General features: G+C 39.0%; 1 protein-coding gene across 1 annotated transcript in view; it reads right to left on the reverse strand.

Annotated features, from left to right (window-relative positions):
- Positions 1–24604, reverse strand: part of MAP3K2 (mitogen-activated protein kinase kinase kinase 2) — a 75366-nt gene extending 50762 nt beyond the window's left edge. The window contains exon 1 of the mRNA XM_045825865.1: positions 24478–24604. The gene's annotated coding sequence lies outside the window, so the exon portion shown is untranslated. The remainder of the gene's footprint in view (positions 1–24477) is intronic.
- Between the last annotated feature and the right edge of the window lie 2361 nt (positions 24605–26965).

The following is a 26965-nucleotide window of genomic DNA, read 5'->3' on the forward strand; positions in this document are numbered from 1 at the left end:
CAGGTTTGATTCCCAGTCAGACCACACACCTAGGTGGCAGGTCCCTAGGACCTGAGGCCCTTTGATCCCACTGGGATCCACACTGGAAGCAACCAATGGATGTTTCTCTCTCACATCAGCGTTTCTGTTTCTCTCTCTCTCTCCCCCCCCATCCATCCCTCCCTCCCTCCCTCCCTCCTTCCCCCCTTTCCTGTCTCCCTTCCTTCCCTCCTTCCTCTTTCTCTAAAATCAATAAACATATCCTTAGGTGAGGCTTAAACAAATTTTTAAACCATCCATATAGTCTTTTATGTCTGGTTATATGGCAGAAAACATAACAAAATAATATATCTTCAAAATGCTGAACAAAAAATAACCACCAATCTACATTTTCATACACAACTGAAGTATTCAAGAACAAGAGCTAAAGATTTCCAACAAACAGAAATCATAATTTATCACCAGCAGACACGTAGTTGAGGAATTTCTAAAAAACACTTCAAAAGGAAGGAAAGTGATTCCAGGAGAACAAAAGGTAGCCAGAAACTGGTAGACATGGTAAATCTAAACAAGTATTAATTATACAAAAAAAAAAATGCTTAATTCCAGGAACTGAAAAGAACATGGCAAAATTATAATACAGAATATAACAAAAGGAAGGATTGAAGTTATTCATCCATAATTGCCTTCTTTTAGAAACTTGTCCCTTCTACCACCACCACTGCTAGACCACCCACTTGATTACCGAGTGTCACCAAATTAGCAAAGGCCATAACTGACTAATGGTCCAGAGGTGGGCAACTGACCCAAGCAGGAGCAAAAACAAACAATCTCTAAAAATTACAAATAGGTTACCCAAAGGAAAGAAGAGTCAACAAGTATAAGCTGTGCCAATGGAGGGCTGCATGCCTTGTTGATATCCACCTTTTATTTCTCCTGTCTGAAATACTTCCTCCCTTTTTTCTACTTGTCCAAACCACCTTTTAAGGACCCAGCTCATGCCTTCCCTATCCCCCCTCATCTGGCCAGCTTTCCCTCTATAAATGATAGAAGTGGAAAATAATTATTCTCTATGGATTATCAGTGTGGTAGGCACTTGACATACATTATCACCTAACCTTCACTACATTAGAATGACAGCACTTGCTGTGCCTACACTCATCATGGCAGGGCCCTCTTTCTTAAAGGGTATTACCTTGCATAGTAGCTTCCTAATTACTCTACATGTTTAAATGTGTTCTCTGCAGGTAGACAACAATGTTCTCATATACAGGAACTGATACTCCTACTTTATCCTATCTCCATCCCTTTTTTCTTTCCCCTTCGTTCTGTCCCCTTTCAAATTACACCCTTCTTATTTCTCAATCCCTTCTCATTACTACTACAATTACTACAACAAAAGCTAAAATTTATGACAGTTTGCAAATTGCTGTCACTGTGCTAAATGCTTTACAAGCATTTCATTTAATCCTAATAACAATCCCATAAGGTAGATATTATCTCTCCATTTCAAACAGGAGGAAAAAGTCTTGGAGAATTTAAAGAACTTGCTTTCTCACAGTAGGATGAACCTAGATGTGTAAAAATATCACCATGAACTCTGCATCTATCACATCCCCACCTTTATCTGCTGTGAAGTTTGTACTGTAGTAAACTTGGGTAAGTTGAAATTGCATTTCCCAGAATCCTCTTCCCACATTATTCAAGTTTAGATTTATGCAAAGGAGGAAATTATTATCACAAGACCATGGCTACACACACAGATGCGGAGTTGTCAATGGATTCCACTGTATACTCTGTTCTCCCCTCTGCATGTAGCTCTTCTGCTAACCCTGCTGGCTAAACAGCAACTTCAGGTCCACCACCAAAACCTTGACTGAAGACCATAAAAGAGGTACCTATGCAGAGGCAATAACTTTTCATGAACTTTCCCCCAGCTCTACTACATGATCCCAAATCCAGCAGCTAGGCATTCCTGGCTTCTCAGAGTCACCTGCAAATTCTGACTTGACCATGGCACCACTGCTTCAGGAAGGCTGATTAGTGACTTTTTTTCTGATCTGACAATTCTCCTTTATCCCACAACTGTGTAAGGTCTTTCTCATTTCATAAATCCCTAATTACATAATATCACAACAATTCAACTTCCCTGACTGAACCCTAACTAATACAACTACTCAAGCCTCCTCCATATCTGACCAAGAATTCTACAACTTTCCATTCTGAGATCTTTCTGCATAACCACATCTAAGCCACCAGGTCCTTTCACAGCCTCCAATTAAGCCTTCCTTTATTAGTTCTGCACCACCTGTCTTTGCTTCCAAACAGGCTGACGTTTCCTCATTCTAAAGAAGTCGTGTTTCCCTACGTGATCACCCCATCTGCAAGAAGGCAAGAATTAAAAAAACAAAACAAAACAAAACCTAGAGTGGGTATCAGATTAACCAATGGCAATGCCAATTTATTAACTACAAATGAAATAAGCTAAGAACATTTAGGTTATGTCTATGCAAAGGTTAGAGATATGACGATGGGGAAAAGAAGAACAGGGATACAGAAAGATTCTGAGAAGAAAAGTATGTGTTGATATGTGGTTTAGCCCAAATGTGTTTTTCACTGGGAAGCAGGGAAGTTTCTTTTAATGTAATTATTATTGTGGGCTTATCTAATTATGTCCCTAGATTATTTAAAAATTTCTAGTGGGCATAAAAGATTACAGATACAATTTTCCAGTAATTTCTTGTCTTTTCCAAAAAGACCTTCCCTCCCCTTTTAGCTAAAGTATTTCCAAAGACATATTTCACTAGTCTTGGGTCACCATTGATACCCTAAGAATAATTCAGTTATCTGTTGTATTTTCTAAAGCTCAATGCTTACTCCCAGATTTTATCACTAAAGTGGCCCACGGGTGATCCTGAATTCTCTCACATCAGTCCTAAAGTTATTAACTCTTTCAACAAGTATTTATTGACAGCTTACTATATGTCATGTACCATTCAACACAAGGTATCTGGTTATAAAATATATTTGAGTAAGAGATCTCATCCTGATAAATTAATTACATTTAAACAGCTATTTATCTTCCAAAGGTTACCCTGTCAACAATTCTTCCCTGGACTGCTGTAATTTTAATAACCTCCCAAGCAAGAAAACTTAAATCATTTTTAAGTATATTTTATTGATTATGCTATTACAGTTGTCACAATTTTTTCTCTTCCCTTCATCCCCCTCCAACCTGCACCCCACTTAGTTCATGTCTATGGTTCTTTGGCTTCTCTATTGCCTACACTATTCTTAACCTCCCCCTATTTTATACCTACCAATTATGCTTCTTATTCCCTGTACCTTTTCCTTCATCCCCCTCCCCAAAGATAACCCTCCACATGATCTCCATTTCTTTGACTCTGTTCCTGTTCTAGTTGTTTGCTTAGTTGTGCTTTTCACGTTCAGTTGTTGATAGCTGTGAGTATGCTGTCATTTTACTGTTCATAGTTTTTAATCTTCTAGTTCTTAGATAAGTCCCTTTAACATTTCATATAGTAAGGGCTTGGTGATGATGAACTCCTATAACTTTACCTAATCTGGGGAGCACTTTATCTGCCCTTCCATTCTAAATTATAGCTTTGCTGGATAGTAATCTTGGATGTAGGTCCTTGCATTTCATGACTTCAAATACTTTCTAGCCCCTTCTTGCCTTAAGGTTTCTTTGCAGAAATCAGTTAATAGCCTTATGGGCACTCCTTTGTAGGTAACTATGTCCTTTTCTCTTGCTGCTTTTAAGATTCTCTCCTTATATTTAATCTTAAGTAACTTAACTATGATGTGCCTTGGTGTGATTCTTCCTGGATCTAATTTCTTTCAGACTCTCTGAGCTTCCTGGACTTCCTGGAAGTCTATTTCCTTCACCAGATTAAGGAAGTTCTTCTTCCTTATTTTTTCAAGTAAGTTTTCAGTTTCTTGCTCTACTTCTCCTCTGGCAGCCCTGATTTGGATGTTGGAGCATTTAAAGTTGTCCCAGAAGTTACTCAGCCTCTCCTCATTTTTTTTGATTTCTTGTTTCTTCATTCTGTTCTGGCTGAATGTTTATTTCTTCCTTTTGTTCCAAATCATTGATTTGCATGCCAGTTTCCTTCCCTTCACTGTTGGCTCCCTGTATATTTTCCTTTATTTTACTTTGTATAGCCTTCATTTCTCCCTTTGTTTTATGACAAACTCAACCATTTCTGTGTGCATCCTGATTACCAGTGTTCTGAACTCTGCATCTGATAGGTTGTCTACCTCCTCATCACTTAGTTCTTTTCTGGAGTTTTGACCTTTCATTTGGGCCATATTTCTTTGTCTCTGTGCACCTGCTATGTTGTAAGGGGAAGATCCATAGGTATTCACCAGGGTGAGGCAACCCTCTTTGCTGCATTGTGGTGCTCTCTGTGGGGGAGGGGTCAGAGAGGGAACAATGCCACTTGCTCGGCTCTCACCCCACTTTCTTTCACTTCCTTCATTTCCCACAAGTGGACTGTGCCCTTTCAGGTGCTGATTCCCATGCTGGTGGCTTTGTGCATGTCCTAGGACTCCTTGGGCCTCTTCAACGGACTCTCCTGTAAGACTAGGAGTTTCTTCCACCTTTGCAACACCCACAGAATTTTACAGCCAGAATGTTTAGTTTCCAGTGCTGAAACCCTGGGTTTCATGGTCTGGCTCATTCCCCAGTTGTTCTACCCAGCTTATTCACATGTGAATGTGGGGCTGCCAGGACTGCCAGTCCCTGCCTCACCCACATGTGTCAGTGTCTTGCTGCACATTCTCTCTGTTAGCTGCCCATCTCCACCCTCCTACCAGTGTGGATGAACGTTTCTTTATCTCCTTGGTTGTCGGAGTTTCATGCAATTTGATTTTCTGGCCATTCTGGTTGCTTTTTATTTTTAAATTGGTTGTTATCCTTCTTTTGGTTGTGTGAAGAAGTGAAGCATTTCTACCTATGTCTTCATCTTGGCTTTTTTTTTTGTTTTCTGTTGTTTTTTGTTTTAGGTTCAGTTGTTAATAGTTGTGAATTTGTTGTCATGTTACTGTTCATATTTTTGATCATCTTCTTTTTCTTAAATAAGTCTCTTTAACATTTCATATAATAAGGGCTTGGTGATGATAAACTCCTTTAACTTGATCTTATCTGGGAAGCACTTTATTTGCTCTCCAATTCTAAATGATGGCTTTGCTGGATAGAGTAACCTTGGATGTAAGTCCTTGCCTTTCATGACTTGGAATACTTCTTTCCAGCCCCTTCTAGCCTGCAAGGTCTCTTTTGAGAAATCACCTGATAATCTAGTGGGAACTCCTTTGTAAGCAACTGTCTCCTTTTCTCTTGCTGATTTTAGGATTTTCTCTTTGTCTTTCATCTTGGGTAACTTAATGATGATGTGCCTTGGTGTGGTCCTCTTTGGGTCCAATTTATTTGGGACTCTCTGGGCTTCCTGGACTTCCTGGAAGTCTATTTCCTTTGCCAGAATGGGGAAGTTTTCCTTCATTATTTGTTCAAATAAGTTTTCAATTTCTTGCTCTTGTTCTTCTCCTTCTGGCACCCCTATAATTTGGATATTGGAACATTTCCGGTTGTCCCAGAGAATCCTCAGCCTCTCTTAATTTTTTTGGATTCTTGTTTCTTCATTCTAATCCAGTTAGATGTTTATTTCTTCCTTTTATTCCAAATCATTGCTCTGAATCCTGGTTTTCCTCCTGTCACTGTTGGTCCCCTGAATATTTTGCTTTATTTCATTTTGGGTATCTTTCATTTGTTATTTCATTTTTTGACCCAGCTTAATCAATTCTGTGAGCATTTTGATTACCAGGGCTTTAAACTCTCCATCAGCTAGGTTGGCAATCTCTTCATCTCTTAATTCTGAAGTTCTGTTCTTTCATTTGGGCCATATTTCTTTGTCCTGGCACAGCTGGTAAGTTATAAGGGGGCAGGGCCTTAGTTATTCATCCAGGCAGGGCAACCCTCTTTGCTGCAGGGCAACCCTCTTTGCTGCGCTGGGGCGCTGCCTGTGCGGGAGGGGCCAGAGAGGGAACAGTGCAACTCACCTGCTTGTCTCTAGAGCACTATTCAAGGAACTCTCATATTAGACTGGGAGAAACTCTCAATGTGCAGCAACACCAACCTAAGCCCACAGTCAACTGTGAGTGTCAGTTTTCCCCTTAAGTCAGCTACTCCCATGCAGTCCGCTGAGCTCGCAGCCAGCCCCACCCCTCAAGCCACCTCACTGTCTGCCACCTTACCAATCTGGTTGTTCTGGTTGATTTTTTTCTTTAATTCCTTGATTGTTGGAGTTCCATACACTTTGATTTTCTGGAGCTTTTGATTGTTTATTGATTTTAAATTGGTTGTTATCCTCCTTTTGGTTGTGTGAGGAAGCAAAGGGTTTCTACCTACACCTTCATCTTCGAGGGAACTTGTATGTGCTCTTTTAAGAAGTGTCCATTCAGTTCCTTTGCCCATGTTTTAATTGGGTTGTTTGGCTTTTTGGTGTTCAGTTCTGTAAATACCTTATAAATTTTGGATATTAACCCCTTATCAGATATATTGGTGAATATGTTCTTCCATTCTGTGGGTTGTCTTTTTGTCTTGTTGGTGATTTGCTTTGCTGTGCAAAAACTTTTTAGTTTGATGCAGTCCTATTTGTTTATTTTTTTTTTTTTAGTTTCTTTAGCCTGGGGAGATATATCTGATAAAAAAATTTCTACGGGCAATGTCTAAGATTTTGCTGCCTATGTTTTCTTCTGACTTTTATGGTTTGGGGTCTAATATTTAAGTCTATAATCCATTTTGAGTTTATTCTTGGCTGTGGTGTTAGGAGGTTCATTTGTCTAGCTTCATTTTTCTGCATGTTATCTGACCAATTTTCCCAACATTTATCGAATAAACTCTCTTTAGCCCATTGTATGTGCTTGCTTCCTCTGTCAATATTAATTGACTATAAAGGTGTGTGTTTATTTCTGGGCTCTCTATTTTGTTCCACTGACCTATGAGTCTGTTTTTATGCCAATACCAGGCTCTTTGAATTACTACGGTCTTGTAGTATAGTTTGGTATAAGGTAGTGTAATTCCTCCAACTTTGCTCTTCTTTTTCAGGAACACTGTTGCTATGCAGGGCCTGCTGTGGCTTCATATAAATTTTTGAAATATTTCTTCTAGTTCTGTGAAATATATCATTGGAATTTGGTAAGAACTGAGTTGAATCTATACATTGCTTTGGGTAGTACAGACATTTTAATGTAGCTAATTCTTCCTATCCATAAACAGGGTATGTGCTTCCACTTATTTGTATCTTCTTCAATATCTTTCTTCAGTGTCTTGTAAGTTCCCTAGTACAAGTCTTTTACATCCTTGGTTAGATTTATTCCTGGGTATTTAATTCTTTTTGAAGCAATTGTGCATGGGATTATTTTCTTAATTCCCCTTTCATTATTTTGTTATTGGCATATAAAAATGCAACTGATTTCTAGATATTAATTTTGTATCCTACTACTCTGCTGAATTCATTTATCAGTTCTAGTAGTTTCTTGGTGGAATCTTTCAGCCTCTCTATGTACAGTATCATTTCATCTGCAAATGAAGACACTTTTACCTCTTCCTAACCAATGTGGGTGCCTTTTATTTCTTATTCTTGTCTGCCTGCTGTGACTAGCACTTCTAGTACTATGTAAGATAAAAGAGGAGAAAATGGACATCCCTGTCTTGTTCCTGATCTTAAGGGGGATGCTTGTAGTTTTTGCCCACTGAGTATGAAGCTGGCAATGGGTTTGTCATATATGGCCTTTATTATGTTTAAGTATGTTCCCTCTATTCCCACTTTGCTGAGAGTTTTTATCATGAATGGCTGCTGGATTTCATCAAAAGCTTTTTCTGCATTTATTGATATGATAACGTGGTTTTTACACTTCATTTTGTTTATATGGTGATCACATTTTTTGATTTATGAATGCTGTACCAAACTTGCATTCCCAGAGTAATCACACTTAATCATGGTACATGATCTTTTACATGCATTACTCATTTTACTAATATTTTGTTGAGGATTTTAGCATCTACATTCATCAGGGATATTGGCCTGTAATTTTCTTTCTTTGTAGCATCTTTATCTGGTTTTAGAATTAGGATAATGCTGGCCTCATAAAATAAATTTGAGAGCCTTCCTTCTTCTTCAATTTTAAGAAACAGTTTGAGCAAGAGATGTGTTAGTTTTCCTCAGAATGTTTGGTAATATTAACCTTTGAAGCCATACTGCCCAGCCATGGCTTTTAGTTGTTGGGAGTTTTTTGATTACTGCTTCAATTTCATTAGGTGTAATCTGTCTGTTCTGATTCCCTGAATCTTCCTGATTTATTTTTGGAAAATTGTTATGTTTCTAGGAATTAATCCACTTCATCCAGGTTGCCCAGTTTGTTGGCACATAATTGTTCATTATATTTTCTTACAGTACTTTGTATTTCTTTTATCAGTTGTTACTTCTCCTCTTTCATTTCTGATTTTATTTATTTGATTCCTCTCCCTTTTTTCGCTTGACGACACTGGTTAAAGATTTGTCCATCTTACTTACCTTTTCAAAGAACCAGCTCTTGGATTCATTGGTTTTTGTTTTTGTTTTTGTTTTTTTGTATAATTTTTTACACTTTTATTTTGTTTATTTCTGCTCAGATCTTTATTATTTCCTTTCTTCTACTTCCTTTGGGCTTTGTTTGTTGTTCTTTTTCAAGTCCCTTTAAGTGTGAAGTAACATCATTTATTTGAGCTTTTTTCTTGTTTTTTGACCTGCAATGCTATGAATTTCCATATTAGGATTGCTTTCCCAGTGTCCCACATATTTTGGCATGTTGTGTCCTCATTTTCATTTCTTTCAAAGTATCTTCTGATTTCTTCTTTGGTCTCATTGTTGATCCATTCATTGTTTCATAATATGTTATTTAGCTTCCATGCCTTTGCGTGTTATTCAGTGTTCTTTTTTTTTTTTTTAAGATTTTATTTTATTTATTTTACAGAGAGGGGAAGGGAGGGAGAAAGAGAGGGAGAGAAATATCAGTGTGCAGCTGCCTCTCTCACACCCCCTACTGGGGACCTAGCCTGCGACCCAGGCATGTGCCCTGACAGGGAATCAAACCAGCACCTGTGTGACTCACAGGCCAGTGCTCAATCCACTGAGCCACATCAGCCAGGGCTGTTTTTCAGTGTTCTTCAGAGGATCTCTAGTTTCATAGCATTATGGTCAAAGAAGATGTTTAATAAGATTTCAATCTTCTTAAATTTATTGAGACTTGGTTTTTGTCCATACATGTGGTCTATCTTAGAAATCATTCCATATGCACTTGGAAGGTTTGTATATCCTGATACTTTGGGATGAAATGTTCTGAAGGTATCAATTAAATCCCTTTGATCTAACAGTATAGTACTGGCATAAGAACAGACACATAGACCAATGGAACAGAACAGAGAGTCCAGAAATAAACCCAAGTCTCTATGGTCAATTAATACTTAACAAAGGGGACAGAAGCATAAAACAGAGTAAAAATATCAACTTCAACAAATGATGTTGGGAAACCTGGACAGCTACATGCAAAAAAATTAAACTTGATTACCAACTTATACCATACATAAAAATAAATTCAAGGTGGATAAAAGACTTAAATATAAGTTGTGACACCATAAAATTCCTAGAGGAGAATATAGGCAGGAAAATCTCAGATATTCCACATGGCAATATTTTCACTGTTATGCCTCCTACAGCAAAGGACATAAAGGAAAAAATAGACAAATGGGACCTCATCAAATTGAAAAGCTTCTGCATAGCTAAAGAAAATAGCATTAAAATGAAAAGAGAAACAACTGTATGAGAAAACATATTTGCCAATGACACCTAAAGCAAGGGTTTGATCTCCAAAATATAAAAAGAACTCACATAACTCCACTCCAGAAAGACAAACAACCCAATTAAAAAGTGGGCAAAAGACCTGAACAGACACTTCTCCAAGGCGGACATATAGAGGGCCCAGAGACATATGAAAAGATGTTCAGCATCACTAGCCATCAGAGAGATGCAAATTAAAACCACAAGGAGATATCACTTCACACGGGTGAGAATGGCCATCATAAACAAATCAACAAACAAGTGTTGGAGAGGATGTGGAGAAAGGGGAAGCCTAGTGCACTGTTGGTAGGAATGCAGACTGCTGCAGCCACTGTGGAAAACAGCATGGAATTTTCTCAGAAAACGAAAAATGGAACTGCTTTTGACCCAGCAATACCACTGTTGGGATTACATCCTAAGAACCCTGAAACATCAATTCAAAACAACCTATGCACCTCAGTGTTCATAGCAGCACAATTTACAATAGCCAAGTGCTTGAAGCAACCTAAGTGCCCATCAGTAAATGAGTGGATCAAAAAACTGTGCTATATTTACACAATGGAATACTATGCAGCAGAAAGAAGGAGCTTCTATCCTTTGCAACAGCATGGATGGAACTGGAGAGCATTATGCTAAGTGAAATAAGCCAGGCAGTGAAAGACAAATACCATATGATCTCACCTTTAAGTGGAACGTAATCAACAAAACAAACAAGCAAGCAAAATATAACCCGAGACATTGAAATTAAGAACAATCTGACAGTAACAAGAGGGGAGGTGGGAGGGGATAATGGAGGATGGGGGAATGGTTTTCACGAACTACTACAAAGGACACATGGACAAAACCAAGTGGGGGTCGAAGCAAGGGAGAGAGGTGGGTTTGGCTGGGGTAGAGGGGGAGTAATGGGGGGTAAATGCAGACACCTGTAATTGAACAACAATAAAATAATTTAAAATATTTTAAAAAAGAAATTCTTACAGCATGCAAACTTCATCCACATGAGCAAAACATTAACTTAGTCCATCTGTGACCAACATAATTTGCATCCAGTTTTTCTTTTGAGCGTTGTACTGTTTTATCTCAGATACAAAAGCTAGCATTTTAAAATGAAAACTAGGAAATCTCTGTGTCTGTGTGTTTATGCACATATATTGATGTATATTGCAGGTATGGCATGTAGACTTAAAAATAGTTTCCCAAAATCTTTTGGTAACTTGAAAGTTTTGCCCAGTTAAGTTCAAATGATGAGTCAGGTTAAATGCATTAAATATTTAAATCATTTCCAAATTGGGAAACACTACCTGTTAAATAAGTCTACTTTTTTAAAAGCTAAATTTGGCTGTTAATGAAAATGTTTTATACTTTGTTGAAGAAGTATATTTCTAAAAAGTATAAAATATATTTGCCAGTAAAAGACCTATATTTCTAGAGGATATGAAATGTATTCATAAACTGACCAATCTAAGAATGGTGATTGCTTACTTTTTAGTTACCATTAGAAATTAAGGTTTCTAAGGTGTAAGAATTCTAATTAATATGGCAGGAAATAATGTGTTTTCAGTAAAAAAAGGTATAAGGGACAGAAATGCATTTTTTAAAGAATTAAAAGAAAATGGTTTATCCTAATTAAATTGTCTCTTCTTACTCATTTAGAATTAACCAAACTAAAAGGGACAAGGAAAGGTGCAGAAGGGTGGAAAAGAAATCCTGAGAAAGGAATTTGATGTGTACTCAAGCAAAATGTGATTAAAATGAACTTAATTGAAATTAAATATCACAACTGATGCAAAGTTAGTTCCTTCTGTGTTAAAAGGACAATGTTTTCCTGTACTATTGGTATGCCCTTAATAAGAAACTATAAAAGAAAAGGTTTTATGTCTTACTGTCTTACTAAAATTATGTCCTGTGCTCTGCATTATCAGGTCTTTTATTGCTTAGGTAAAACAAATCTTAATTTTAAAAAAGCTAAATTTTGCTCCTAACCATTGGTAACTGCTTGTAAAGTCTTTGTTACCACAATTAAATGGATAACTAAAGTACATTAAATGGATAACTAAAGTACAGAAATCTCTTTACAAAGAGGGGAAATGAAACTAATGGCTTGCTTGAGGTTTGGAATGGGTTTTGTCCAACTGCCCCCTTTCCAAGGATAGCAATGTACTAGTGATGATTTGTATTTATTCTCATAAGGCAGAAGCAACCCCATGTGGAAGGGCCACAGAGACAGCAGTTACTAAAATACCTCAAGAAAGAATTTTCCCTGCTGGAAAAATCCCTCCAGAGCCCCAAAGAAATTCGGGGACCCATTTTACAAGACAAATTCTACACAAGGTATACAAAATTTGACCAATATTGCAGCATTTCCGTTGCACTTATTCCCAGTCCTCTGGTTTTGTAAAACAAACCAGCAAGACAGACAAAATTCAAATGGTGAAACTTGTTGAATTCTTTCATGTGCCCTGGCCCAAAACCTGGTATTGCTTAACCTGAGACCTATTCCCTTTGATAAATATCAACTGTCTCCTTACAAAATCATTATCAAAAACCCTATGACTACATTGAGGAATATACAAACCTGCCTTAATTGAGACCCTGTGAGTTATTTAAAAGAACTTATCTTTGCATTTCCCTTGTATAAGGAGCTGTTTTGGACCCATATGTATTTTTCTTTGGTTCTGGTAAGTCAATGAAGCCAAATTTGAATGTCCTGGTAGAATGAAGTGCTGCTAATGTATGAAAGGTACATAATTTTTTTTAACCCTCATCTGAAGACATTTTTTTATTGCTTTTAGAGAGAGAGAAAGGGGAAAGGAAGACAGGGGAGAGAGAAACATCAATACAAGAGACAAGCAATGAGTGGTTGTCTCCTATACATGCCAAGACTGGGGATCGAACCCACAACGTAGGTATGTGCCCTGACTGGGAATCAAACCGCAACCTTTCAGTGCTCCAACCAACTGAGCCACACCAGCCAGGACTTGAAAGGTACATCATTTTTAATGTGAATCATTTCTTTTATCTTGCTAGAAAAAATTTCAACTCATATATTATTTGTTCAGTTATTCAAGTGGAAAATACTTATTTCAATTGAGGTGATTTAGAGCAACATGATAAGATAAAACTGATGGCTAAGAAAAACTGTTGTGTATAATCTTTATGAAAAATTTAGGATATGTACTGTCTTTTTTTTCAATATTTTCAACTGAAAAGAGGTAATTTCAAATATAAGAAATTTCTTTCCGATAGAAGTAATATTGTTACAGGGTGCAGCCAAGAGGGGGGACCCTAAATGGGCATTTGAAATGGGGTCCAGAACTTAAGGTGTCCAGGAGATTTTAAGATGTCTTCACCCCTTCCCCACCAGGTGTGGGTTGGAAGGGACACATGGAGCAGGGCCTTTGAGAGCTGTTTTGCATAGCAACAGCCTTGTAATTAAGCTCTGGTGTGGTCATTTAACATATCTATAGCCTTAGATATGTTAAATAGCTGTGGCCATGCTCTGAGCTAGGGGAATGGAAGTAACTACCCCACCAAGGCATAACTGGGGGGCAGGTCCCCCAAGTTACAGCACCTCCGTGGGAGCTTGGAGAAGATTGGCTCCATGACATGGGGTCACACCTGCCCAGACCCACAATGGCGACCAGAAAAGCTGGAAGGATATGAGTGCTGGCATCTGTAGATGATTGTAGGAGGAGTCGGAAATGGGGCTGCAGAGGAAGATTGGCGCAGGGATTTAAACCCAGACACGGCGGCCATTGAGAGGAGAACCACGGGGCCTTGACAGAGTGGAGATTCCCGCAGCCCTGAGAGAGAGAATCACCATGCGGCTTTAGCAGGGAACTGCCACTCGGCTTTGGCAGAGTGGCAACCCTCCCCCACTGCAGCCATTGTGCAGGGGGAGAAGCAGACAGTTTTGGGTGAGTAGGACCCCCGCAGCTTTAGAAGGGGGAACCACCACCTGGTTTTAGTAGAAATCCCGGCGACACAGCTGAGGGTGCCGGGAACCCAGGGAGGTCTCCCAGTTGAGATGGAGTACTAACTGGGAATAACCAGAGGACTGCCTGAGCCATGGACTTCTATTTCCTTTCCTGAGATACGGTACTCTGGACTGGGCAAAGGGGGAAGGAAGGACTGTGTCTGTTTGTGGGTGTCTTAAGGAACGTTAGGATTTTGGTGAAGACATTAGGTCACTACTTTAAGTCTGTATAGCATTAAATAAACATTTCCTTTCCTTTTCACAAATCTCTGGCATTGAGAGACGTCTTTCCTCTGGCGGCGGACATGATGGACCTGGGGGCTTTTTTTTTCAATAATAGTATATTGTCCCGGGCCCCCCTTGTTTGTTCTGTAACAATATCTCAACACAAGTCAGTCTGCCAGGTTAAGAATGTAACTTCTTACCTTACTTTCAGGGTTAACTGTATTGAATAAAGTTCAGTATTTTGAAGATTACTTCCCTTGTGAGTTCCTTGTCTTCTACCTCATGCTAATATTTAAGTGTAATGCATTTTAAGTAATGTCAGACAAAATAAGCCTAACATTTTTTAAAAAACCTATTAGTATGGACTATATTTAATATAATTTTAAAAGTTAATGAGTCTATAAATTGTGTTATTGAAGTTAAAGTGTGCCATTTGATAAAACCATGTTTTCTGAGGCACATACACACAGAAAAATCCTTTTTTAGGTAACATCCACCAAATGGTACTCATGTCAACAACACTTTAGTAGATGCTATAGAGAATACAGAAGAGAAATGAGACCTGATCCTATTTACTAAGAAATTTGAATTTGGTAGAAACGATCAAACTATTATCTGATGAGGAAGAGTCTGTCTTCAATGGCAGCTGGTCTTAACTTCTCCATTGTTGATTGAGAAAATGTTTCAACATGACTTTCTGGTAAACAGAATTCTTGTACAAACCAGCAATATTCTGGAACCTAGCAAGTTTGATTCATTGGGTCTTTTGGTCTACCTTAGACTAAACATTACAATGAAACTAGTATCAGACTCATGGGAATGTGTAAAAATTAAAGATAAATTGAATTGTTACTTTGCTGCCCCTGAAAGTATGGGTCTTTACCCTTATAAACGTGAGTTGCTTGCTTAACTGATATAAGCTGACACACTTTAGTATTATGTTCATAAGGATTTTGTTCTTGTTCTATAAACCATTACGAATTTTGCAGTTAGTTATATATAGATAAATTATGTCTCTTTGTAAATCTGAGTGTGATTCTAGTGCTTCTGTGAATGTTAGTACTTTCTAATTCCTATACTATCTTATGTATGTGGCAATAAACCTAGTTGTACAATTTTAAATGTCATCAAGACTATGACATTTAAAGACAAGAAAGCATGTAAGACTATGGGTTGGGGTTTTTTTGTTTGCTTGTTTTTTAGCTCCTGATTTCCATCAGGCCCACTTTCTTAAACTCTTCCCAGATATCACTGAATCTTGATCATTCCAACATGATTGCAAGTAGAATTTTGAGATTAATATGAGAACAACTGCTTCCTTAGAACTATAGGCTCATGGACTAGCTTTGGCACTGCTCAATTAGGTGTAATGTAAAACCAAACCTGAACAGTAACAGAATAGCCTGCTCAGCTGCTACAGCTATGGAGCTCAAAGATCTTCAGACCTCCTGGCTTGAGTAGACCTTGATGACATAGCTGCCTTAGATTATCTGCTTGCAGCCTGACGAGTTTTGTGCCATACCTAATACCTCTTGCTGTACTTGGTTAAATATCTCTTTCCAGGCAGAATTAAAAACCACCAACCTTTAAACTCATAAAATCTCTTAAGGATCATTCCACTTCTATGATGAGTACCACTAGCTGGTTAAGGCTTAAGTTTTCTGATATATTTTAGTTGATTCCCAACTAAGCTCAGCACTGTCTTAAAGTCTGGACTGCAAATTGTACTACTCACCACTGTCCCAATTTGTTTAATGTACCTCACTGTCAAGCTGTTGTTCTGAATAAACCAGGTGCCTAAAATCCCCTATAAAGACTCAAGTTGATGATTACACAAAGAATAGAAATGATACTCCAAGTCACTACCCCCTCTAATTTACAATGATTTGAACTCTCTTCCTGCTATAAATAAATTGTTTGAATATAAATCTGGATCAAGAAGATACAGGGTAACTAGACTCATAAGTCTAATTGTCTTTTGCCAATTGCTCTTGATTTACCCAATGTTTGCAGAATTAATGTCTGTTCTACTTTTTCCAACTTCTTTTATACTGTTTATTCCAGAGATTTACAGGACAATGTTGAAAGGTCCTGCTAAAGCCTCATTAATCTAATGCCTCGTGACAAAATCTGCCTCAAAAACCTTCCAGATTTAACAGGTACCTGATGAACATCTTAAATAGGTAGGTGACCCTAGATGCTCTACTGGCTATAGCCCAACCTCAGAAGTACCAGGGGACTAAATTAACCTGTAGCAGGTAACCAAACTACTCCAGTATCAACATGGAACAATACACACCTAAGAAACAAACCTGAGTGATCATGAATGCTATCTACCAACAGGTTTCTGTAGAAGGGAGAAATACAGATCCCTTCTATAGAAACCTTTTATAGAAACTGGATGGGAACCACAATAAAGAATTTATCTGCCGAGATGAACTGTCTATGATCAATAGAAGGCCCACATTTTATGAATAAGAGCCTAGTGGCCAACTACTGACAGGGGCTTTTCACATACTTACTCCATACCAGGAAGAACCTCACACTGAACCCTCAGCTTCCCACACTATGCCCATTTGTTTATGCCATCTAAGTCAATCACTGCAGGGAAACTCTGATTTCACCCTTCTATGAACAGACCAAGACCTGCTCTGTCTAATGAGAACTACACAATTTGGATACCTCATTTATATACAACAGACCTAATTGGGAACCTAGGCAGAAACTTTCACTATAAAAGGTGGCCTCCCCTTTGTCTCGGTGGAACAATTTAGAGTGCCACCTGAATCTGTATCCTAGGCTGCAGATCCTTTTGTTCAAATCGATGCTTTTTATTTTCATTTCAGTCAAAAATTAATTTTGGTTTACACCTGTATAGACTACATGAGATTTCTGTAATAACTGATAATGTTTTCTGAACACTTATATGCTATGTACATATTAAATATGTTATCTCATTTAAGCCTCATAAAAATCTGTAAGTTAGATACAATTATCTCTATTTTATAGGTAAGGAAAACGAGGCTTAGAGAGGTTAAACAGCAGAGCTGGGACTCAGATCTGACTCCCAACTTCATACTCTTAACTGCTAACTACTTTTATTTTTTTCCTTATCTTTTCTGTATTTTTTCCCAATAAATATAATCACGATCAGTTAATGTACAGGGTTTGCTAATTTAGTTAACTTAGTTCAACTGCTGCCTCATCTTCAAGGCCTTCTGGAAGTGCTCTCCCCACTCAAATACACACGTGGAGTAGGTACTCGACGAATGGTAATATTACTTTGGTAACGCAAATCAAATTTTCTGGTTGCCCCGAAAAAGCAGAGAGACTGCATGGTGCAACTGTTCAGACCATAGATTCTACAGCCCGACTGTCTGCCTGAATTCAAGTCCCACCTATATCACACACAAGAAATGTGAACATGGGCAAGTTACTTATCGTCTCTGTGTTCCAGTTCCCTCATCTGCAATATGAGTATAATAGTAGTAACTAATTCATTGGGTTGCTAATAATGATTAAATGAGTATATTCAAAGTAATATTTAAAGCAGTATGTAGAATGTAGGAATTGTTTTAAATTTGCTAAATAAAATAAATTATACCCAGAGAGAACAAAGTACACCAGTAAATTTTTTTAATTTTGTAAACCATCAGTGATTCAGTAGGGATCACCTTTTAAGAATTTTAGAAAACTGTAAAGGGAAGTCCCTTCTGTTTATCAATTCTCCAGTTAATAAACATTTGGCTCCTATTTCCGTCCAGGATAGCGGCATAGGTAGATACACTTTGCCTCCTTGCATAACCAAAAAGAAGAACAAGCTTAAAAACAAAAAATAACCAGAATTGCCAGAAAATCAAACTATATGAAAGTCTGACAACCAAGGAGTTAAAGAAGAAACATTCATCCAGACTAGTAGGAGAGGTGGAGATGAGCAGCTAGGAAGCAGAGGACGCATGGCAAGGCGGCACTGGCAGACTGGGCAGTCCCACATTTGCATGTGGATAAACTGGGAGGAACAACTGGGGAGTGACACAGACTGCACAACCCAGGGTTGCAGGGAAATAAAGCCTCAAAACCTCTGACTGATAAATCCTGTGGGGGTTCAGGTGATGGGAGAGACTCCCAGCCTCAAAGAAGAGTTTGTTGGAGAGACCCACAGGGTCCTAAAATGTACACAAAACCATGCACCCAGGAATCAGCACCACATGGGCTCAATTTCCTTGTGGGTAGCGGAGGAAGTGACTGAAAGATGGCAGAGAGCTGAGCAAGTGGCATTGTTTCCCCTCCAACTCCCCCCCCATACAGCACCACAATGCAACAAAGAGGGTTGCCCCACCCTGGCAAATACCTAAGGCTCTGCCCCTTACTACATAACAGTGGCAGAGACAAAAAAAAAAATATGGCCCAAATGAAAGAACAGATCAAAGCTCAAAAAAATACAACTATGCCATGAAGAGATAGCCAACCAATCAGATGCAGAGTTCAAAACACTGATAATCAGGATGCTCGCAGAAATGGTTGAATGTGGTCACCAAATAGAGGAAAAAGTGAAGGCTATGAAAAGTGAAATGAAGCAAAATATTCAGGGAACCAACAGTTACAGGAAGGAAACTGGGACTCAAATCAACAGTTTGGACAAGAAGGAAGAAATAAACATTCAACCAGAACAGAATGAAGAAACAAGATTCAAAAACAATGAGGAAAGTCTTAGGAACCTCTGGGATAACTTTAAATGTTCCAACATCCAAATCATAGGGGTGCCAGAAGGAGAAGAACAAGAGCAAGAAATTAAAAACTTATTTGAACAAATAATGAAGGAAAACTTCACCAATCTGGCAAAGGAAACAGACTTCCAGAAAGTCCGGGAAGCTCAGAGAGCTCCCAAAATAGCTGGACCCAAGGAAGCACACACCAAGGCACATTATCATTACATTACCCAAGATTAAAGAGAAGGAGAGAATCTTAAAAGTAGCAAGAGGAAAGGAGACAGTTACTTACAAAGAGTTCTCAAAAGAAACCTTGCAGGCCAGAAGGGGCTGGAAAGAAGTATTCCAAGTCATGAAAGGCAAGGAAGGACTTACATCCAAGGTTACTCTATCCAGCAAAGCTATCATTTAGAATTGGAGAGCAAATAAAGTGCTTCCCAGATAAGGTCAAGTTAAAGGAGTTCATCATCACCAAGCCCTTATTATATGAAACGTTAAAGGGACTTCTCTAAGAAAAAGAAGATGATCAAAAATATGAACAGTAAAATGATAACAAACTCACAACTATCAGGTGAACCACAAACAAAAACAAACTAAGCAAACAACTAGAACAGGAACAGACTCAGAAATAGAGATCACGTGGAGGGTTTTCAGCAGGGAGGCGAAGGGGAGAGAATGAGGAAAAAGGTACAGGGAATAAGGAGCATAATTGGTAGGTAGATAAACAGACCAGGGGCCAGCAGGAGCTGGGCGGTGTTAAGAATAGTATGGGAAATGGAGAAGCCAAAGAACTTATATGTACGACCCATGGACATCAATTAAGGTTGGGGAATGAGGGTGGGGTGTGGTACAGGGCAGAAGGGATTAAAAGGGAGAAAAAAATGGGACAATTGTAATAGAGTAATCGATAAAATATATTTTTAAAAAATTAAAAACAAAAACATTTGGCTCCAAGCATTGTTGCAGGTGTTGGAGCACAAAAATCACCAAAATACTTCCTTGCCCTTAAAGAGCTAATTTCCTAGTGGAGGAAAGATGACTATTACCATGCAATGTGGTGAGTACAATTGTAGAGGCAGGTACAAAGTAGTCTAAGGGTATTTGGCCTGAGGTAGTGGCCACCAGGTGTCCTAATTTGGAAATTATATAAAGAATACTGATAAAATCACATCTTTAACTATTCTTTTCATTTATTTGTCATTATTATTTATTAAAGCCCACACTAAATGACTACCTACACAAATAGTAGTAAAAATTATCTTTAGAAACAACTTCAAAGTCGATAAATAATCCATATAGTACTTTTTAAATTTACGGTACTATGGTACTGTGAATCTTAAACAAAGCACTCAAGCACAGTTTAAGAAAGGCGGTGTGCTAGTTACAGGAGGGACCCCCCAAAATTCTATTCCTATTCTCCTGTCAATTGGGTAGACAGAGCATAACCAAAAAATTAAAAAACAATCTAAGAATTTAGTAATAATAAAGGCAACAATTTGAGATGTTACAAAGAAATCATGTAATTAACCACCATGAGAAAGGAAATCAACCAATGTTGCAAACCAATCTCAGGAATATCCAAGACAAAAGACAAAGTTATACCAATACATTTCTTACAGCTGTGTGTGTGTGTACATGTATAGACACATACCTCACACAACACTTAAGAATAATAAAATAAACTTTTTTATTTCCACATATACAGTGCATCCTAATTTACAAAAGATGTGTGGAAAAACTTCATGTAAACTGTTTCATGAATTAAATCTTACTATTAATGAGACAATGTGTTAAAGTAAATCCTGTTATGAACCCTTACTTAAAACAACCACCTACTGCCCTGACCAGTGTGGCTCAGATGGTTGGCCATTACCAGAAAAGCTAAAGGTCACCCATTTGATTCCTGGTCACGGCACATTGCCTAGGTTGTGGGTTCCATCTGCTTCCCTGCAGTGGAGGCACTTTCAAAAGGGAACTGATCCATGCTTCTCGTCCTTTCTCCCTCCCTCCCCCTCAAAAAATAAATAATTTTTTTTAGAAATCATCTACTAAGTATCAGTTAATTAGTTGAGAAATAAACTTTATATTACTGTATTTGATCTATTTCTATCTGGCTTAATTAAAATGAGGTTCACCTCTAAATATAATCAACACATTTCATTATCAAATTTGTTTACTGACTTAATCACTATGAAATGAGAACAAAGTTTAAAAAAACTTGTAATTCTGTTTCTTTTAAGATTTTATTTATTTTATTTTTAGACAGAGGGGAAGGGGGGAAGAGAAGGAAACATCAATGTGTGATTGCCTCTCACGTGCCCCCTACTGGGGACCTGGCCTGCAACCTATGCATGTGCCTTGACTGGGGAATACCACTAGCAATCCTGTGGTTCAAGGGCTGGCGCTCAATCCGCTGAACCACACGAGCCAGGGCTCTTTTTTTTTTCCCCCAATCCTTACCCGAGGATATTTTCATTTACTTTTTTAAAGAGAGAGAGGAAGGGAAAGAGAGAAACATCGATGGGAGAGAAGCATTGATTAGTTGCCTTCGTATGCACCCAGACTGGGAACCCGTGCAAGGACCAGGGATCAACAGCAACCTACGTATGTGCCCTGACAAGAATCGAACACACAACCTTTCAGTTACAGGACAACACTCCAACCACTGAGCCACACTGGCCAGGGCAAAACTTCTAATTCTTGAACTTCACATAGTGGTAGGATTAGGACTACAGTTTAGATCTTCTGACTCTTAATCCAGTGACTCCCATTACACCAGAAAATGGACAGTTTTCTCAAATGGTTTTTTAATAAACGCACTCTTCCTTTATTATACTTCTAGCTATTCCTGTGCAACAAATATTGGCTAAAAAAACCTTAAACACATTCCTTGAGTGAGAATACATGAAAAAAGTATTATGTGTTTTCCATTCTTCTCAAGCCAGGTTTTTTCTTTTCAATGCGTAACAGAAGACATCTCAAATTCATAATTAAAAATCTTAAAAACCACAAAATCAGAATCTGATTAATACATATAGCTGCCCAGAATACTTTACAAAATCCTGTGATTTTGTTTCTAACTGTAGACCAAGAAACAATTGTTAACACTGAAATTCAAAAGTTAGCCTTATAAGAACCAGCAATAGATGCTACAACTATTACACAAGAGCTCAATGGAGAAGAGGTCAGCACTACCATGCTAATTTATCTTGCCACACGTTTCTTGCTAATTGCGGCAGAGAAAAAAATACCTTACCCCCAAAACCAAGTGATAAAATTCAGCATCACAAATAACTGGACTTAATATGTCTCCTGATGAGAAGCAGTATGAAATACACAGCATCACTTAGTAGTTATTCTTGCCCAAAAAGATTTAATTTGAAACTAATCAACCTTTTAAACCTAGCTTACAGTTAGCTAACAAAGGGAGAAAAGAGGAACACTTTAAATGACACCATGAGGGGAAAAGAAAAATCAGACAAATCAAGAGTGTGATTCATTGTATGAGACAACTAGCTTGATCACTTTAAAAACTCGTATTTTTCATGGGAGGAGGTGAAACTATTCTAGATTAGAAGAGATCAGAGATTTAACAACCAAATGCAATGTATAAACCTTCATCAGGATCCTGGCTTGGTGGGGTTGGTTGTAAAAAGCCATAAAAGATGTTCAGTACAAATGGGGAGATTTAAATATGGATGAATATTAGAATATATTAAGGAATTAGCAGTAAGGAACTATTAACTAATTACCAATAATAAAATGTTAACTAAGAAAATCAACAATAATGATATTTTGGATATCTAAAAAAATGTCCTTATCTTTGAAGAGGCATGCTAACATATTTAGGCATGACGTATCATGACCTCTACAGCGTAGTTTCAAATGGTTAAGCCAAAAATACAATACACATATTTATAAAGCAAATATGGCAAGATAGCAACAAATGTTGACTCCAGAGGGTCATCATATGGATCATCACTATTACCAATTTTCTGTATGCCTGAAATTGCTTCATAATAAAGGGGAGGGGGAGGCTAGAGAGCGCCAATTTTACAAAGGAAAATAATACAACAACCTGAAACGAAAGCTGTGGGAACTGTCAAGAACCAAACATGACTTCATTTTTAGCATCTGTTAAACATTGTTTACCCCTTCAGGAGCAATAAGGTTAACTAAGAATGAAAGCTCCACCTAAAACATTGCTTAAAAGATTGAGTCTATAATGTACCTGGAAATCCCATTATTTGAGATAAGCCTATAACAGCTAGTTCTCTCAAAAGAGGCACATGGAGAGTATGACTAGACAACCATTCTTTAATGGTAACATATTCAACATAATTAAACATGGCTCAACATGTTCATATTTTAACCAAACAAGTCAATGTATGAACCATCTACTTGTTAACTCTCTAATTTTGTATTTTCTCTACAAACATTACAAGAACATTCGAGTACAAATTTTTTTAAACCTAGAGAAAATTATACAGTACTATAATTGTGCATTAATAGATTTTTTAAACGTTTGCAATTATGCATGAAGCTTCAATTACTCAAAGAAATGTATCAACATTTTCCTCTGTAAAGAAAAATGTAGCCCTGGCTGGTGTAGCTCAGTGGATTGAGCGCAGGACTGCGAACCTAAGCATCGCCTAAGCATCTCTTTCATTGCAATGAAAGAAATAGCACAGGCCAATGCTAAAATGAGAATGGGCAGTTTGTTTATAAACATTGATTGATGGCTACACATAAATAAAAGGAAAAAATCACACCATTAAAATACAACTTTGTACAATATTCTACACTTCAAATTTTTGACACTCAACTTAGAAATATTGCATAAGACAATGCACAAATTACTAAGTGTGTTGCTACTGTCCCACAATATAGCAAATTTTGCAATAAGGAAATATCAAGCAAATAAGCCAACTACAAGTTCCCAGTATGCATCAAGAATAAACTGCAGAAGAAAAATTAAACTTTTCAGAAAATATGCAGTTTTCCCCAATATATTTCTTAAGAGGGGAAATTTCTTTCTCTTCAGTCCTACTGCAAAAAAGGTTAAAGGTGTCGAAGCCATCTTTTAAAATAACATTACTCTTAAGCCAAGAAATGATCTGGCTAGGCTGCAACAAAACACATCAGTCTATGTTAGGGGAAAGTAAACTACATCTACCTATATATTTAGAATTTACTTCCAGGAAGAAACTCTCCAGGTATTCCTTTTCCTTAAATATTTATTTTGAAAGACGCAGAAATACAGTTCTATAGAAAAGACATCGTATTCGAATCAAAGCTTCCCAGATTACCAGCTGCATGACCTCGATCAAATTCCTGGACCGGACACTCAATATGTTCATCTGTAAAATGGGAAACACGTACCACTTCATTGGGCTGAGAAGACGAAGTGAGACAATACAAGACAACTCCCTGGGGCCCAGTAAGTGCTAGGTGGGCAGATAAATATTCCGTAAAGAGAGAAGGTGAAATCAACCCTGATCAATAGATTACCATAATGTGACAATGCAAAGATAGGCACTTTTTCGCTTACTGCATGTAACATTTTTGCTTCTCCCAGGAACCAGTTGCAATCTTTCTTCTAACATCCCTGCAGAGTACGTGTCCGACAGCTACACAACCCAGCAGTCTGCGCGCGCGCGCACAGACACACAGACAGACGGACAGAGGCACTTACCGGCCGTTCCGCGGGACGTGGGGAACCGCAGGCCTGAAGAGTGGCCCCCGCCGGCCTCTTAGCCTGCCCCTCCGACCCGCACGGTCTGTCACCGCGCACCCGCCCCCCACCCCGTCAGGGGAGGCCGTGGGCCCCGGGGGCCGGAGGGGCACGCGAGGAGTCGAGCGCGGGCCGGGCGGCCAGGCCCGTTCCTCCTTCAAGCGCAGCCCCGAACGAACCGAGAGGTGGGCACGCAATCTGTCGCGGGAAGCCGGGGCCACTCGGCGCCCCTCGGGCCCGGGAGAAGCTGGGCAGGAAAAGAGGAAGCCTCGAGCAGGGCGCCGCCAGATGCCGAAAAAGGGGCGGGAGTGGGGACTCCTCGGCTGAGGGTATTGGATCTCCGGGTAGTCGTCCCCGTCCTCGCCTCGCGAGCCAAGAGACCACCGAAAGCCTCACCCAACAGCAGCACCGCCCTACTCAGGCGCTGCCGTGGAGGGCAGCCCAGCCGCCACTACTCACGGACCCGTGACGTCGTGCGTAACGCAGCAAACGTCACGACCCACTGACTTGTGCGCGCGCAGCGCCCTCCCGCCCCCGCCCCCGCCCCCGCCCCCGCCCCCGCCCAGACGACCTCACGGCCGCGCGCCTAAGCAAGATCGCCGAACTTAGCGAGGAAAGCGTGCCCGCGCCTGCGCACGCTCTTTGCCCCTCCCCCCTCAGCAAGGCTGGTATTCCCAGCTCAAGCATAGGCCGCACCACTAGCACTTGCCATTTGCTCCCAGTTACCTTTTCCGGGGCAGAGCGTGCACACGCGGAAGCTTACGCATTCGCCGCACCTAGGTCCGTTGCCTCCACGGAGCGCTCCGCGTCCAGATTTCAAATCAAATCTCGAAAAGGGCCCGAAGTGGGTCGCGCTCTTGGCTGGGAGGTACAGAGCCTGGAGATTCTGCCACCGACTGAGTTCCTGGCAAGCCGTTTGCAGGTGAAAAGCCACCTGCCCCTTAATTTTTTGTTCTAGTTGCAGACTTTTTCTAAAGGGCTTTTGTTGTTTTGTTTTTAATGTTTTTCAATTTAAAAAAATATTTTATTTAAAATTTTCATTACCATTTAGTCCCCTTATACCCCCTTTACCCACACCCCGCACTCACCACAGTTTGTCCATGTTCCTGAGTCCTTTTTCCTTTTTGCTGAATCTTTCCAACCCCTACTCTTGCCCCCGTGAGGCATCATCCTGGTATGTGTCTGTGTCTATTTTGCTTGTCACTTCAGTCTGTTCATTAGATTCCACATCTGAGTGAAATCATATGGTATTTGTCTTTCTGTAACTGGCTTATTTCACTTAGCATAATGTTCTCCAGGTCTATCCATGCAGTCCAAAAGGGTGAAACTTTCTTCTTTTTTTACTGCCCAGTAGGATTCCATTGTGTAAATATGTCCCATAGTTATTTTATCCACATATTTACTGATGGACACAAATGCTTCCATGTCTTGACAATTGTAAATAACACTGCAATGAACATAGGGGCGCTTATGTTCTTTCAAATTAGCGCTTTGGCTTCCTTCAGATGTAGTACCAGAAGTGGAGTAGTTGGGTCAAAAGGTAGATAAATTTCTAATTTTCTGAGGTATCTCTATACCGTTTTCCACAGTAGCTGCACTCATCTGCATTCCCACCAACAGTGCAGAAGGGTTCCCCTTTCCCCACATCCTTGCCAGCACTTGTTTGTTGATTTGCCGATAATAGCTATTCTGACAGGTGTCATGATATCTCATTGGGTTTTAATTTGGGTTTCTCTGATTACTGATGTCGAGCATCTTTTCATATGTCTATGGGCCATCCATATGTCTTCTTTGGAGAAGTGTGAGTTCAGGTCCTTTGCCCATTTTTTAATTGGGTAGTTTGATTTTTTGGTATTGAGTTTTGTAAGTACTTTATACATTTTGGGTATTAACCCCTTATCAATGTGTCCGAGAACATGTTCTCCCATTCTGTGGGCTGTCTTTTTGTTTTATTGATGTTTTTCTTTGCTGTGCAAAAACTTTTTAGTTTAATGCAGTCCCATTTGTTTATTTTTTTTCTTTCATTTCCCTTGCCTGGGGAAGATATCTGATAAAATACTGCTGCGAGCTATGTCTGAGATTTTGCTGCCTGTGTTTTCTTCTATGATTTTTATGGTTTGGAGTCTAACATTTAAGTATTTGATCCATTTTGAGTTTATTCTTGGCTGTGGTGTAAGAGAGTCATCTAGTTTCATTTTTCTGCATGTTATCTGTCCAATTTTCCCAACACCATTTATTGAATAAACCATCTTTAGCGCATTGTATGTGCTTGCTTCCTCTGCCAAATATTAATAGACCATAAAGGTGTGGGTTTGTTTCTGGGCTCTCTATTCTGTTCCATTGGTCTATGTGTCTGTTCTTACACCAGTACCAGGCTGTTTTGATTACAGCGGCCTTGTAATACAGTTTCATATCAGATATTGTGATCCCTCCCACTTTATTCCTCTTT

Source organism: Phyllostomus hastatus, unplaced genomic scaffold (genome assembly GCF_019186645.2).
Source record: "Phyllostomus hastatus isolate PE091 unplaced genomic scaffold, TTU_PhHast_1.1 phas_scaffold_60, whole genome shotgun sequence".
In the NCBI taxonomy this organism is placed as follows: Eukaryota; Metazoa; Chordata; class Mammalia; order Chiroptera; family Phyllostomidae; genus Phyllostomus; species Phyllostomus hastatus.